Below are 17257 nucleotides of genomic sequence, written 5' to 3' on the forward strand. Positions count from 1 at the left end.
CGACATCATTCTACGCTTGCATCATATGCATACGTAAGACCAAGTGAATAACTCAGTCTGACAATTCAATAAAAAATTTAATTAATGAAATAGGGATTAAACTAAGAAAAGGCTATATTAAGATAACTTAAGATTGAATGGTACCGTTCGTAGAACGGGCGTCACGGAGATGCTAACCCTTCTCCGTGCGTAACCGCACTCTCGAACCCATCTCTAAAACGTGGACCAGTTCTCGTTCTTTCGACGGACCTAAAATTAGTTTAGGACTTCGTCGATTAAGAATCGGGTTAATAGGTGACCAATCACACCTAGATAAAAAAGATTGGTGGCGACTCCCACACCTTTGAGAATTTTAATTTTCGCCCGCGTCTGGCGGACGGGTTCCCGGACCCGCACGTCACGACAGATGGCGACTCCACTGAGGACTTCGAGAGTCAAGCCATTAATTAATCATAAGTTATCTTTAGCCTTGAATAATTTGTTGTTTTCCCTAGCATCAATTTTGCATATTTTTGTTTAATGCATTTATTTATTTTGCTATTATTACTTCACTATTTTAATAATTGCGGGAAATTTAGGATAAGGGGAATGTGAAATTATTGGTCCAAGGTCGGTATATTCCTTCTCACACACTACACATCTTGCATTCATGCATAAGCCTTCCACCCGGGCTTTATCCTTGATTAGGAGGGAGTTAAGTAGCTACGCTCTCGTGAGGTGATAACCTCCGCATGGGCTAGTGAAGACTCCCACTCAAATCGAACCTAGTCCGTTTGAAGCCTGTAATGGGTGAGGACCGGGGTGCCTTACTAGTCCGTGTGGACGACAGTGAGGAGCGATTTGGGAACCTTTAGCTCCATTTTCAACCCAAACTCAGCATGTAGAATACCGAGAGTCGCCTTTGCTTAGGTAGAGCTTCACCCGTGAGAATATACCTTTTGACTAGGTACACATGAAGGAATTTTCATAATCCCCTTGTTCTAAATGTTTCTCCGCGAATAATAAAGGTATCAGGTTACTAATTACTTTCATTCATCTTTTGGAATTTTTGTTTATAGTGCTAACTTGAACTTTTTGCATATGCATGTTTGCATCATAATTTTGTATATAGGAAAAGTATGTCATTTGACAACCATTGACAAAGTAGATGCAAAAGATGACTCCTGAATTGCAACAAGAAATAATAGCTTATGCATTGAATTACTTTGTTGAGGGGTGTTATGTGACAGATACTTTTAGTACATGATCATTCATATGTGCATAAATCCTCATTTCATGACAATAAGTATTTTCACCTGTAAATAAAGATAAGGGGTTCATTTTTTCATTCATACATGCATCTAATTCACGTTTATGATTACAATAAGGTTCCAAAAATAGCTCGACCACCTAAGTCAAGTGACCAACGTGTTCATAATACGCGTCGACGAGCAAGGATCATGGAAGAAGAACAAAGTGAGCGAATGGATAGAATGGAGAGAGCTCAAGAAGAAATGAGAGAACAGTTAGCAAAGATGATGGAATTGATGATGAGTCTCAGTAAAGGAAAAAGAGCGATCGAAGAACCAGCTCCGTTAGAAAACCCACCAGCATAAGACAGTGAAAACCAAAGGGATGATCCATCCTATCCCCCAGGGTTCACTCCACCACATGCCCAAACCTCTCAAAGGGTCCACCCTCAAGTGATGCCATCCATCTATTACAATGCACCACCCCCGCTAGGCCATCAACCGACTCAGGGGCAATTTGGGCCATACCTTGGGATAAATCCTGCTGAACCAATAAATGTTCCAGACTTAGACGATCCAAAAGAGCAAGAGAAACTGAGAAAGGACTCGTCACAAACGGGGGAAAATGAAAAAGATCAGAAGAAGTACGATCTGTTGGAAGAGCGTCTGCGTGCTATCGAAGGAGTTGATAGGTTTGGTACCATGGACGCAACTGAGCTATGCTTAGTGCCGGATGTATTGATCCCTGCCAAGTTCAAGGTTCCGGAATTTGAAAAATATGACGGAACAAAATGTCCCATGGCACATATCACCATGTACTGTCGGAAGATGGCTGCACAGTCTCACGATGATAAGTTACTGATCCATTTTTTCCAAGACAGCTTGACTGGGTCAGCTGCTCGGTGGTACGTACAGCTAGATCGAAACCGTATCAAGACTTGGAAAGACTTAGCAAGAGCCTTCATAGCTCAGTACAAGCATGTGGCTGAATTAGCCCCTGATCGGTTGTCATTACAAACTATGGAGAAGAAGCAAAGCGAGAACTTCAAGGAATATGCCCAAAGGTGGAGAGATACAGCAGCGCAAGTTCAGCCACCTCTCACTGATAAGGAGATGACTGTTTTGTTCATAAATACCCTCCGAGCTCCATTCTATGAGCGCTTGATCGGCAATGCCACGAAAAACTTTGCAGATTTGGTCTTATCGGGAGAAATAATAGAAGGAGCTATCAAAAGCGGAAAAATTGAAGGGCATGAAGTTGCCAGCTCAAAGAAAGGGAGTATGCCTAAGAAGAAAGAAGGAGATGTGCAAGCAGTCGCTCACGACAGCCAACAAGCCCACAACTTTAACCCATATTACCCGTACCTTCCATACGAACCCTTCTAGCCGCACATAGGCAACATTACACAAAACCCATATGTGTACCAACCCGCCCCGCAACCAACATTTCAAACCAATGTTCTTCCACAAACTCCACCACCAAGACCGGTAGCTTCAACCAATAATCCTGGCAATGGTCAAAGAGGACCTAGAACTACCCTAGAAAAACCAAAGTTTGATCCTATTCCAGTCCCTTACACTACATTGTTGCCACAACTCATAGAAAATCGACTCCTTGCTCGAACCCCTTTAGAACCACTCCGACCACCTTTCCCGAAATGGTATGACCCGAATGCACATTGTGATTACCATTTTGGAATTCAAGGGCACTCCACCGAGAATTGTACTGCTTTAAAACATAAGGTCCAAGCGCTCATTAAAGCAGGACTTCTAAATTTTGCCAAAAAAGACAATTCAAATGTTGATGGGAATCCCTTGCCTAACCATGGAGGTCCGACAGTGAATGCAATACATGAAGGGATGATTCGAAGGGTGAAAAAGAATGTCGACGAGATTCGAACACCGATGGATAGAGTGTTTGAGGCGTTGTCCAAAATAAAAACCATCACTCCAGAACCGATAGAGATAAAAGAAGTAGGACATGATCTCACCCTTTCTTGCAAATTTCATATGGGGATTGTTGGACATTCCATTCAAAATTGTGATGGCTTTCGTCTTAAGTTGCAAGAGTTGATGGATTTGTCAGAAATCGAGTTTTATGAAGAAAGTGAGGAGGAAGAAGTTTGGAAAAAGACAATTCCCTTTTTGTATGAAACCTTTCGATTCGTGGGGTGCAAGGCATCGGACGAGGTCAATCAGGTTCCACGGATGTTTGATGAGCTATCAATTCATATGATCAAAGATGAAGAACTTAACGAGATCCCTATGGTGTATCCAGTACTGCCAGGAGAGGAGCTAAGCAATTGGACAGCCACGGAACTGCCCATCATCTTTAAGTCTTCCAAAATGTAATGAACAATTTTATCTAAATGCCTATGCCCAATGGTGTTAAGATTAATTTTCTGTTTAAGTAGGGCTTTCTATTACCTTCATCATTCGAATAAATGACAATGCATAATGTGTTTCATAATTCATCAATCTTTTTGCATATTTCCTTTCATCTATTCTTTTAGCCAATAAATACCTGCCCATACACCCGTCCAACTTTACCTGTTTGCAGGTCTTTAAATAATGAACACGAAGACAATCTAGACAACGATTTGAATATCGATTTTGAGATAATTTCGAACATTGATGAATTGAAAAATGAAGAGGAGGTGGATGACTACAGCTTACCCCCTGATTTGTCGAGAATGTTGGAACAGGAAGAGAAGGAGATTCTACCTCATCAGGAAATCACAGAAATGATTAACCTCGGAAATGGGGAAGAGAAGAAAGAGGTTAAGATTGGCACCTCGCTGTCATCCGATGAACGGCAGAAGCTGGAAGAATTGCTCCGTGAATACGTGGACGTGTTTGCTTGGTCATATCAGGACATGCCAGGTCTTAATACTGACATGGTTGTTCACAAGTTACCTTTGGAACCAGATTGCAAGCCTATTAAGCAGAAGTTGAGAAGGATGAAGCCAGAGATGTTGCTGAAGATTAAAGAGGAAGTAAAAAGGCAATTCGATGCTGGATTTTTGGAGGTGGCTAAGTACCCTGAATGGGTAGCTAATATAGTTCCAGTTCCTAAGAAGGATGGAAAAGTTCGAATGTGCGTCGATTATAGGGATTTGAACAGAGCGAGTCCGAAGGATAGCTTCCCTTTGCCACATATTGATACTCTTGTGGACAACACGGCAAAACATGCTTTGTTCTCATTCATGGATGGCTTTTCTGGTTACAATCAGATTAGGATGGCACCCGAAGATATGGAAAAAACAACGTTCGTGACCATGTGGGGAACATTTTGTTACAAAGTAATGCCATTTGGATTGAAGAATGCAGGCGCCACTTACCAAAGGGCAATGGTAGCTTTGTTCCACGATATGATGCATAAAGAGATAGAGGTATACGTGGATGACATGATTGCAAAATCTCATACAGAAAGGGATCATACTGTCAATCTCAAGAAACTGTTCGAGAGATTGCGGAAGTTCCAGCTCAAGTTGAATCCTGCAAAATGCACTTTCGATGTAACCTCTGGGAAATTGTTGGGGTTCATAGTCAGTGAAAAAGGAATTGAAGTGGACCCGGATAAAATACGAGCTATTCAAGAGCTACCACCTCCCAAAACGCAAAAAGAAGTGAGAGGATTTTTAGGGAGGCTGAATTACATTGCTCGATTTATATCCCAGCTCACCTGCAAATGTGATCCAATCTTCAAGCTGCTTCGGAAACGAGACCCAGGAGAATAGAATGAAGAATGTCAAATAGCCTTTAATAAAATCAAAGAATATCTCACAAATCCACCGGTGTTGATGCCACCGACGGTCGGAAAACCTCTCATTCTGTATTTGACTGTGAACAAGAATTCTATGGGATGTGTATTGGGACAACATGATGAAACTGGGAAGAAAGAACGAGCCGTATATTACTTGAGCAAGAAATTCATGGAGTATGAGTCCAAATATTCTGCGCTCGAAAAGATGTGTTGTGCACTAGCATGGACCGCTCAGAGGCTCCGGCAGTATATGTTGTATCACACAACATGGTTGGTGGCGAAATTAGATCCCATCAAGTACATTTTTGAAAAACCTTGCTTGTCCGGAAGAATAGCTCGATGGCAAGTGCTATTGTCTGAGTATGACATTTTGTATGTGTCCCAAAAATCAATCAAAGGAAGCGCCATCGCCGATTTCCTTGCAGATCGAGCTAATGAGGATTATGAATCTGTAAGTTTCGATTTTCCAGATGAAGATTTGATGGCCGTCTTGCATATAGAAGAGGTTAGTCCCAATGAACTTAATCCATGGAAGGTGTATTTTGATGGAGCGTCCAATGCTTTGGGGCACGGAATTGGGGCAGTGTTGATTTCTCCAAATGGAAAGTACTATCCAGCCACGACGAGATTGAATTTCAATTGTACCAACAATATGGCGGAGTATGAGGCGTTGGTAATGGGATTACAAGCAGCAATTGAGATGAAGGCTAACGCGATAGATGTTTACGGAGATTCGGCTTTAGTGATATGCCAAATGAAAGGTGAATGGGAAACTAGAGATCCTAAACTAGTTCCATATAAAAAGCTGGTTACAGAATTAAACAAACAATTCAAAGAAATCAGCTTCAACCATTTGCCTCGAGAAGAGAATCAGATTGCTGATGCTTTGGCCACCCTCGCAGCGATGTTCAAAATAAAAGAGGCAGCCGATGTACGCCCTTTTGATTTAGAAGTTCGTGAAGTCTCCGCACACTGCTTGAATGTTGAAGAAGAGGTTGATGGTAAGCCGTGGTATCATGATATCATGCAATACATCAAGCATCAGGCATATCCCGAGAATGTCACGGATAATGACAAGCGAACTCTTCGAAGACTAGCAATGGGTTTCTTCCTTAGCGGAGAAGTGCTTTACAAAAGGAGTCGAGATCAAGTACTCTTGAGATGTGTGGATGTTGCGGAAGCCAACAAAATAATGAAAGAAGTCCATGAAGGAACTTGTGGAGCTCATGCTAATGGACATATGTTGGCTAGACAAATTATGAGAGCTGGTTATTATTGGTTGACATTGGAATCAGACTGCATAAACTTTGCTCGAAAATGCCACAAGTGTCAAGTATACGCCGATAGAATCCATGCTCCACCAGCCCCATTACACGTTTTCACGGCACCTTGGCCATTTTCAATGTGGGGAATGGATGTGATTGGACTTATTTCGCCAAAAGCCTCTAATGGACATCGATTCATATTAGTGGCCATTGATTATTTCACGAAATGGGTAGAAGCAGCTTCCTATGCCAATGTGACACAAAAGGTAGTGTGCAGGTTCATCCAAAAGGAGATCATATGTTGGTATGGACTTCCAGAAAGGATCATTACGGATAACGCAAGCAATTTGAATGGTGCGATGGTAAAGGATGTTTGCGCTAAATTTAAGATCAAGCATCATAACTCGACAACTTACCGTCCGAAGATGAACGGAGCAGTAGAGGCGGCCAACAAAAACATCAAAAAGATTGTCGAAAAGATGACTGAAGTTTATAAAGACTGGCATGAGAAACTTCCTTTTGCCTTACATGCATATCGAACTTCAGTGCGTACCTCCACCGGGGCAACTCCGTACTCATTAGTATACGGTGCAGAAGCAGTTCTACCTGTTGAAATAGAAATCCCATCATTGAGGGTGTTGATGGAAACGAAATTGGAAGATGCTGAGTGGGTCCGCTCCCGCTACGAACAGTTGAATCTGATTGAGGAGAAAAGGCTGGCGGCTCTTTGTCATGGTCAGATGTACCAACGAAGGATGATGAGAGCATATGAGAAAAAAGTTCATCCCAGGCAGTTCCGAGAAGGAGAGTTGGTTCTCAAGAGAATACTCCCTAATCAAACTGATTTTCGGGAAAAATGGATGCCGAATTGGGAAGGGCCATACGTGGTAAAGAAGGCTTTTTCAGGAGGAGCTTTGATTTTGACTGACATGGATAGGGGAGATCTGCCTAATCCAATAAATGCGGATGCGGTGAAGAAGTACTATGCCTAACAAAAAAAAAAAAAAAAAAAAACGAAAGGGGTTCGTGCTGAAAACCCGAAAAGGGCGGCTCGTACCTAAAGGAGGGGGTTCGTGCTGAAAACCCGAAAAGGGCAGCTCGTACCTAAGGGAGGAGGCTCATGCCGAAAACCCGAAAAAGGGCGGCTTGAGGCTGAAAAACAGGAAGATAGAATGGAATTTGGGGATGTCAGCCTAAATACACCATGGATGGAGCTCCACAATTTCACAAAGAAGGGGAAGCTAAGGAATCTGCAACCTACAGATTTGATCAAAGCATCAATCAAGGACAATTCTTGAAGTCGAATATCAGATTGTTTTCTCTTAGTGGTCTGGGTGTTCATTATTTAAAAGATCTAATGTCTGCCCTGTAAATTCTGTTTACCTTGAACTATTTGATTCCTCATATATGAAGTTTTTCTTCGTCTCTTTATTTCAACTCTTTCGTTTTTTACCATCCCATGATTCACATAATGATTGTCATGAAAATGAATGATGATTGGTAAAAGAAATAAACTAATTAAGCAAGAAATTACACTCATTGTTCAGCAAAAGACTTAAGGATGAAAAAAGGAATGGCAGAGCCCTGAACCTAAGGCAAAGTCAAATGTCAAAGGAGAGGTTACTTAAGGGAAAGTCTGGAGTTACCTGAATTCTACAGAAGGAAAGAAAACAGGCAAAGAAGATCGAAAGTTGCAGCGAAAAATCGGATGAAGCAAGAGGATGGTCTTGGAACCTTAATGAATCGTAAACATGAAAAGCATTCGATCATGTCAATCATGCATACATGCATACATGCCTAGCCACGCACTCGACAAGAATCAAAATTAATTCATGACCCAAGCGTCGAAGGTAGAAAGTCACTCGACCTAAAGGGTTGAGATTGTAAAACTCCAATGGAAGGATTTGAGTCTTTTCATTTCATGTTATTTCCATTAAGTTAGCATTAAAGAAATTTTGTTTTTAATCGAACCTGTTGTGAGATAGGTCGAACCTAGATTAAGTCTAGGAATTTCAATTTTGTTTAAATCAAACCTGTTGTGAGATAGGTCGAGCCTAGATTAAGTCTAAGAATTTTAATTTTGTTTAAATCGAACCTGCTGTGAGATAGGTCGAGCCTAGATTAAGTCTAAGAATTTTAATTTTGTTTAAATCGAACCTGTTGTGAGATAGGTCGAGCCTAGATTAAGTCTAAGAATTTTAATTTTGTTTAAATCGAACCTGTTGTGAGATAGGTCGAGCCTAAATTAAGTTTAGGAATCTCAACTTTTAAATCGAACCTGTTGTAAGATAGGTCGAGTCTAGATTAAGTCTAGGAATTTTAATCGAACCTGTTGTGAGATAGGTCGAACCTAGATTAAGTCTAGGAATTTCAATTTTGTTTAAATCAAACCTGTTGTGAGATGGGTCGAGCCTAGATTAAGTCTAAGAATTTTAATTTTGTTTAAATCGAACCTGCTGTGAGATAGGTCAAGCCTAGATTAAGTCTAGGAATTTTAATTTTGTTCAAATCGAACCTGTTGTGAGATAGGTCGAGCCAAGATAAAGTCTAAGAATTTTAATTGAATTTGTTCTAACATGGGTCAAGCCCAGATCAAGTCTAGAAATTTCATTTTTGTTTAAAATCGAACTTATTTTGAGATAAGTCGATTCTAGATCGATTTGATTAAACCAACTGGCTTCGAGATAAGCCAAATGTGGTGTCTACGTCTTTGCACTATCCTTGATTCTCAAGAATGTACAAAGAGGGGCAACTGTAGACACCCTAAACCATCCCCTCACCATCCCTTCACCATCCTTTCCCATCAAGTCCCCAACCACCACGCACCAGGGGTTCTGGCCACTAACTCCCTGGTGCCAGAACCCCCCCCTCGCCGGGTTGTCCAAATTTTTGGACAACCCGGCTCTTTAAAAAAACACAGACCAGAGGAGACGAAAAAACCAAAAAAAATCACCAGCAGTTAGCCACAGAAAAAGAACAAAAAAACAAAAAAAGCAAGCAAAAAAAAGAGAGAAGAAGAAGAGAGAGAGAGGTGAGAGGTCGGCAAAAGAGAAAGAAAGAAAGAAGAAGCCAACGGGGAGAAGAAGGAGAAGGAGAAAGAAAGGAAGAAAGAAGAAGAAGAAAAAAGAGAAGGGGGACCCGCGGGGAGAAAGGAGAGAAAGAGAAGGAGAAAGAAAGAAAGGAAGAAGAAGCTAACGGGAAGAAGAAGCTAACGGGAGAAGAAGGAGAAAGAGAAAGAAAGGAAGGAAGAAGAAAAAGAAAAAAGAGAAGGGGGACCCGCGGGGAGGGAGAAGAAAAGAAAGAGAAAAAGAAAAAAAGAGAAAGAAAGGAAAGAAAGGAAAGAAAGGAAAAAAAAGGGAAAAAAAGAAAGAAAAGGAAAATAAAAAAGAAGATAATGCAAGTTGACCAAGAAACAAGACAAGAAAAAAGTGTGGTCTCTTGAATTCACCTGGATTTCGTCGGACTTAAAATTAGGTAAGTTTTGTATTTTATATTATTTGAGTTATTATATTATTAGTATTAATTTTATTAACATTCAATATAGTTTTTACAAAAATTATAAATGTATTTATAAAATAATAAATAAGAAAAAATATATTTAAGAAATCAAATAAATAATTAAATAATAATAATAACGATAACAAGAGTAAGTAAATGTGAAAAATAAAATAAAAAAAAAGAGAAAGAAATAGTTATATTATAAATATATTTAGATAGTTGTAAATATAATATACATACAAAAATACATGATACGAATATAAAAATATATATATATATATATATATATAAAATGAATGAAAAAATAAAATGATTATTGGAAAAATTTCACTTAAGAAAGGCAAAGAGTTGCTTTTTTTTAAGTGAATTTTTTTTGGGTGCAAAGTTCGAGACGGATTTTCACCGAAGCGTCGGGATAAGTCCGAACTCTAAACTCCAATACCCGTTAAGTCAAATAGTCATTGTTAAAAAATAATATATGTAGAAAAATTTTGTTTCATTCGAATTAATTTAAATAAATATTACTAAATAAAGTTAATCCAATCGTTTAAAAATTAATTAATTATTTATTAGATAAGCTTTGAAATCAAGTAAAAAATTGACCAACAACAAATAGGGATTTAAATAGAAAACCAAAAAATAAAGTATATATATAAATAAAAAATAAAAAATAACAAATAATCAAAATTTTTAAATAATCAATAAACGCGTACATGTACATACCATCCTTTTATAATGTCATTGCATGCCACTCTTATTTTGCAAATGGCGCGGGAATCCCGATGATGGGATTTCCCCGAGGAGCTCGTAGAGACGAGTTCTTCCGGGGATATCTCTAGGTGAGGAGAATTTCGAGACTTCACCAAAGCGTTGGGATAGTCTTTGAATAATTTTCCAATAAAAGATTACCGACTCCATCATTTAAAATAAACAAGTCACGACATCATTCTACGCTTGCATCATATGCATACGTAAGACCAAGTGAATAACTCAGTCTGACAATTCAATAAAAAATTTAATTAATGAAATAGGGATTAAACTAAGAAAAGGCTATATTAAGATAACTTAAGATTGAATGGTACCGTTCGTAGAACGGGCGTCACGGAGATGCTAACCCTTCTCCGTGCGTAACCGCACTCCCGAACCCATCTCTAAAACGTGGACCAGTTCTCGTTCTTTCGACGGACCTAAAATTAGTTTAGGACTTCGTCGATTAAGAATCGGGTTAATAGGTGACCAATCACACCTAGATAAAAAAGATTGGTGGCGACTCCCACACCTTTGAGAATTTTAATTTTCGCCCGCGTCTGGCGGACGGGTTCCCGGACCTGCACGTCACGACACAACTCCATGTAGACTAAGGTAGACTGTGTTGCACATAGAGGCATGCAAGTGTAAGGTGAAGAGGCCATTCAAAAAAAAGTGTAAAGTGAAGAGTTCGGAGATCAATCGTGTGCCACACTATAAAAAAATAGGCTATTATCAATAGAATATTCCATTAATAATATTTTTGCCTCCGTCAGTATGTCACATTACGGACGAAAACTTTCAGTGGCATTATTATCATTGATAATGGCATATTCGTCGGTAATGGAATATTTCGTCAGTATTTTTGTCGATAAAGATTCAGATCTATAAACCAATCTATTTGTCGATAATTGAAAATTTTTGTCAACTATTTCAGTCGATAGTAATGCTGATGGAAGTGAATCCGTCAAAATAGCCTATTAGCAAGCGACGATGGAATACATCTGTAGTAATTTCCTTGCGAATTTAGCGATTACATTGCAGACAGATTATAGACGAAACACTAATAGAGTTGGTTTTGAAGCTTGAAAGCCATATCCATCAAATATGCCTTAGAATTCACAAGTAATCCGTTAGTATTGTTGTTATGAACTTCATTGATAATAGATGATTTTTGTCAAAACTGATGAACTTTGTTGGTAATGGATGAATTTCGTTGGTAATAACTACAAAATTGATTTTTTACTTGAAAATTGAATTTGATCTTGTTGGTATTATAATTATTATATGATATTGTTATTGAAAAACAAACATATATGTTATAAAAAATATGAAAATGTAATACAAACTATAAGCAACACAAATAAAAAAAATCCAATGTTAACGTTTATGAAAAGAATGAAAATACAAAGAAGTACATAACATTTGATCACTGAGGGGGTGGCTACTTGTCTTGTTGTTGCTGTGGTTGGTGCGAATGACTCAACTACTGTGATGGAGAAGAAGTGGAGGAGTTTGAAGGCAGTAACCTTTCAACAATCACCTACAACAAGTGATTAACATTGCCCATTGATGTCATTAAGTGATTAATGTTAATAACTAATTGATGATAGCCCTCGGGCTTAGGTGTAGAATGCAAAAGAGGTCGTGCAATCTTAACACCACAAGCGGACTCAAACGTCATTGCTGGAGCTAGAACTGTAAAAGCGAGGACTCTGATGCTATATTCATAAACGTGGGTTCGAGTAGTTTTCAGCCCTCCAACTGTTGTTTCCCATGCTGCAAGATTAAACTTCGATTGGGATGATATCTCATCACCATACTTTTGCGATAAAGCCACAGCGTATGATTCTTACAAATAGAAAAGTAATTAAAATTATTATGGTATTTAATTGGTAAGCAACATATATATCGAATATAAACACACATATTATCACTTAATTTGACAGCTTTGGACTTGTTGTCTACAAATTCACTGGTAACCTTCTGCCTGCTTGTGATTACATTTAAAGAACTTAGAGAACGTCACTTGTCTCTGCATGGACTCAGACTATAATCACAGAAGACAATAAGAATAAAAACCACATCATTGCATGATAACGCAATCATTAACAACACAAAGAACAACAAGTAAAGTGAATCATTTTTGTAGTACTACAATAAAAACATGTACGATTCTCTTTTGGTGTAGTGCAAAAGGTAAAGAACTGCTTGTATGTTTTGATACACCATCGTCCTTCTTTGTCAAGCAATTCTGTTGGGCCTTGTGTGTGCGTGCCTCCCACTCAAGCATGGACCATATAACCGGTGCCATACCTCTATAATGATCCAAGGTCACGACTTACCTTTCATAAATAAGTTGTCGACTCTAGAGCCACCTGCATCCCTTTTGACCTTCTCACTCTCATCCCCTAATAGACCCTTTACAAATCTTCTCCCATATTTTACAAACCTCTGTTGCATCTACAACATCCCATGTTGTGACAAATGAGATTCGTATCCCAATATGGTAACTCTCAAAATATGATTTTTTAGCCTAATTATGGATTTGATCGAAACTCGGTAGCTTTTAATGGCCAACCTTTGTCCCACACATGATATTTGGAATTGACTCTAATCATTCCAAGATCTTAGCACCAAATAATCGTGGAATAAGGGTTCCCATTCTACATGTTTTTTAAATTTATCTCTTTGGCGATGAAAAAGGATGATTCATTGGCAAAAATTCCCGATGACAATAAAAAATTAAACAAAGCCTCTTCTTGTACTCCAAGGTGAAACTCTTTCCATGTTCCATGCAATATGGACATGATAAATGTCCATGAGTACTCCACCCAAATAATATACCATATGTAGGGAAGTCATTAATGGTCCATAGGAATTCTGCTCGTAGAATAAAATTTTGGTGAGTAAAGGCATCGTACGTGACCACACCTTCATCCCACAAAACCTTAACTCATTTATCAAAGGTTGGAGGAAAAAATCAATGTTCTATCCAGGACTTGTCCTCCCCAGAATGACCATTATAAGAAAGATGTATAATTGCTTCATGCACATCCACGGAGTTAAGTTATAGATAGTGAGCATTATCGGCCAACAAAATACGATTTCGCTATCGACTCGAATGAATTGAAACCATTTGAACATAAATTGAGTCTAACGCTACGAGGTTCAATAACAAAAAACTAATGGGTGCGATTAAAGTGTTGCTAAGCTTCACCATTAATAGGATGCCTAAGCATTCCATCATTGGATTGGTGAGTGGCATGCCATGTCATGTCTTTTGCTGGTTTTTCTAACATATATAGTCTTTGCAATCTCAGTATGAGTAGAAAGTATCGTAAAATCTTATAAGGAATTTTGTTCTCCCTTCTTCCCGTTGATATTCGGTTTATACAAAGAATGACCACAATATGGACAATAAAACAACTTCGAATATTCATTATAAAACAACATGCAATTATTCTTACATGCATGAATTTTTTGATAATCAAGCCTACCTTCCATTAGTTATGTTTTCATCTTATAGAAGTTTTTTGGTAATGATTCATCAAATGGAAACATCTCTTTCACTAGATGCATCAAATGATTAAAGCATGCCTCGCTCATATTAAACTTTGACTTCACATTCAGTAATTGGAACATAGCTGACAGTTTTGTGTACTTATTGCATCCGAACCATAAAGTTGCATCAACATCATTTAACACTGAAAAGAATGATGTAGCATTCAGATTTAGATCTTCAGGAAAGATTGGTTCATTTCGAATCTCTTCATTGAACTGAAACTCCGGTCGTAAAGCATTCATAACTATTTTAGCATATGGATTTTCTACTTTGACTTCATTAACTACTTCATTTTGCTCATCAACAAAATTTCTTGATTGTCCAGCAAATAGTGATGCACCATGTGCATCCCATATTGTATACGCACCGGTAAAACCTTTTCGAAATGGGTGTTTTTGAACCTTATTAGTAAGCAAAAACTTGCTATTCATACACCGAGAGCAAAGACATCTAATTTTATTATTAGTCACATATCTTGGTTGACTGAATGCAAATGAATTAAATTCATCTACGCCATTCACAAAATTTGTCGTTGAAAATCCACTTGAATATACTTGAGAACATATCAAACTCCTATCTCTTTCCATTTGGGGAAAAAAATATTGTAACAAATATATGATGTTGACTGTTAAAAGATGTTAACCCAAACATAAACAAAAAATAATTAATACAATTATTAAGAATTTATTCATCTTCCAAAGAAAGTTTATTTTTATGTTTTTTCCTTTAGTGTAATACTTGCAGTATACATAATTAGCAAAGTGATACATAATTTTTAAATAAATTACTTAAAAATTAAATATTAATTTTAGTTAATTAATAAAATTAGTTGATTTTTAAATTTCCAAAATTATGTATTTAATTAAATTACATAATAAATCCTATATATTTAACAAAAATTCAAAAATTACGTATTTAATTAAATTACATAATAACTCTTAATTTATTTAATTGCTTTTTAAATTTTTAAATGTTACTTATTTAATTAAGTACATCCCTAATAAATTATTGATTTTATTTAATTAATAAATTTATTTAAGTAATTAGTAATAAAATATAATTTAATTTAAACAATCAAATTATTTCATGCTAAATAGTAATTAGTAAATTAATTAATTTACTTAGTTACTTAATTAATTACAATCCTAAAGAATTATTTATTTTATTTAGTGTTTATTTTCCCTGATTTTTTTAACTTATCTATCTTTTAAAAGAACAAGCCAAGCCAAATAGGGATTTTGAGAAATTTTTAAAAAACAAGGTAACTTATTTTTAAAGAACAAAATTAAAAAAAAAAAGAGCTTAAAGAAAAACTCCAAAAAAAAGTTTTCCCTTATCTTCTTTTAAAAACATGTCAGCTTTTTAAGAAATACCCTTTCTCTCAATTTATCTCCTTCTCCTCTCCCTTCTTCTACAATTCACCTTTTCTCCAACACAAATCACGATCTCTCTCTCTCTTTCTACAAAGATTACTAGAAAAAAAAGGAAAAAGAAAATCTAAGTAACAGAATAGCAAAAGTTGAGGTTTTTTTGTTCTTACAAAGATTAAGAAAAAGAAGATCCAAAATTCAAAGCTACATTAAGGTATTATTTAAAGGTTTTCTTTTTTCTTTACAAAAAAAAGATTTTAATGTCAAATACATCATTTTTTTTCTTTTCTTTCTTAGGGAATTGAAGCATTATGATCCAATTGCTTACTAGATTAATAAAAACCTAATACTATTATTGCTCTAAAAAGTTTGAAAGTTATTCCGTTTCTGTATGGATTTCTTTAATTTTAACATCTGAAAATAATATATAAGCTCGAAGCAGACTTATTCCATTTTAGATTATTAAGTGATTGAAGATAACATGAATATATTTTATGGTAATTTTAACTAAAATTAAAGCTTATTTAATTTATTTTGCCAAATAGCTTACCAAATAGTTTTAATTTAATTTTAAACTATTATTTTTCATAAGAGTTTCATAATAGCTTTTAAGTTAAAAAAAAAATTAGACCAAACAGGCTTTTAATCCATAATCTATTTAATTAATTAGTAACAAAAGAAAATTAATGGCTTTCATAGGTGCTTCACTTGGATTATCATAAAATTACCCATTTGTCCATGTTATGATTTTAAACTAAAATTGCTCATTATCCTAAAATTTACTTATAAAACAAAATTGCTCATTCATCTTCACGTAAAATCCCTATGCAGAAACTCATTTTAACAATTATCATAGGCCGAAACTTTAACAACTTTAACAATTTCAAGTGTAGGCAGAAACTCAATTATCATCCATAATTATCATTCCTTGAAACATAAGTAGAAACTCAATCATAAGCAGAAAATCGTCCTCAACTCAATAGGCAAAAATGAACAGCTTCAACAGGCAAAAGTCATGAAACCATAAACCAGTGTTGGAAATTCCATGAAAATAATTGCAAAAATCAAAAATTATAAACAGGCAACATGAAACTAGTGTCCAATTAAGCTAAAATCTAAAGCAAAATTGCCTTAAAATTACCTTAAAATTTAACCCTCAACTTAGTAACTCCAACAAGGCAACCGAATAGGAAAACTCAACAAGCAAAAAATCTTTTTCATGCCAACTAAATGGGAAAACTAAAACAAAATCTTACCTAGATTGTTGGAGCAAATCAAAGGAGAAACAAATTGGAGGAAAGATGTCCACCTAGCCCGAATGGGAGAAGCAAATCGAAGGAGAGATGTCGTCGCTCAGGGTAGGTTGAAGGTAACTAATGTTGAGGACTTTTTAATTGGAGGGAATGGTGGCCAGTTGGCGAGAATAGGGCAAGGGGGGGCTTAGAGGTGTGAAAGGGAGAAAGAAAGAGTAGAGTGAAAGAGAAATGGGAAGTGGGGGGGGGGGGGGGGGGGGGGTTGGGGGGGTGGGTTGTCCCGATCGAGATTATAAGTTCAAATTACCAACAAAATTTCTTTCAGTAATTTTGTTGATAATTAACAATAACACTATTGATGGAATTTCCATCAACAAATCAGTCGCTAACGTTTCTAATAAGTTCAATGGTATTATCGACAAATTTTTCATCGATAATTTCATTGACACTCTAAAATCATTTCTAACTAGATTGATGTTCTATCGACAAATTTAGTTGATAAATTTCATCAATAGCCCTTTTATCAACAGAATATTTTGGTCAGTAATCTTGGCATGCCCTTCA

At 36.8% G+C, this 17257-nt stretch overlaps 1 long non-coding RNA gene across 1 annotated transcript; it reads right to left on the minus strand.

Annotated features, from left to right (window-relative positions):
• Nucleotides 1–11869: 11869 nt before the first annotated feature.
• LOC148764291 (uncharacterized) lies at nt 11870–16890 on the minus strand. The gene is made up of 2 exons (XR_016024758.1): nt 16697–16890; nt 11870–12356 (listed from the first exon to the last, which is right to left on the minus strand). It is a non-coding gene; the product is annotated as an uncharacterized LOC148764291 (long non-coding RNA).
• Between the last annotated feature and the right edge of the window lie 367 nt (nt 16891–17257).

This window comes from Theobroma cacao, chromosome 2 (genome assembly GCF_053813885.1).
Source record: "Theobroma cacao isolate CCN51 chromosome 2, ASM5381388v1, whole genome shotgun sequence".
Lineage (NCBI taxonomy): Eukaryota > Viridiplantae > Streptophyta > Magnoliopsida > Malvales > Malvaceae > Theobroma > Theobroma cacao.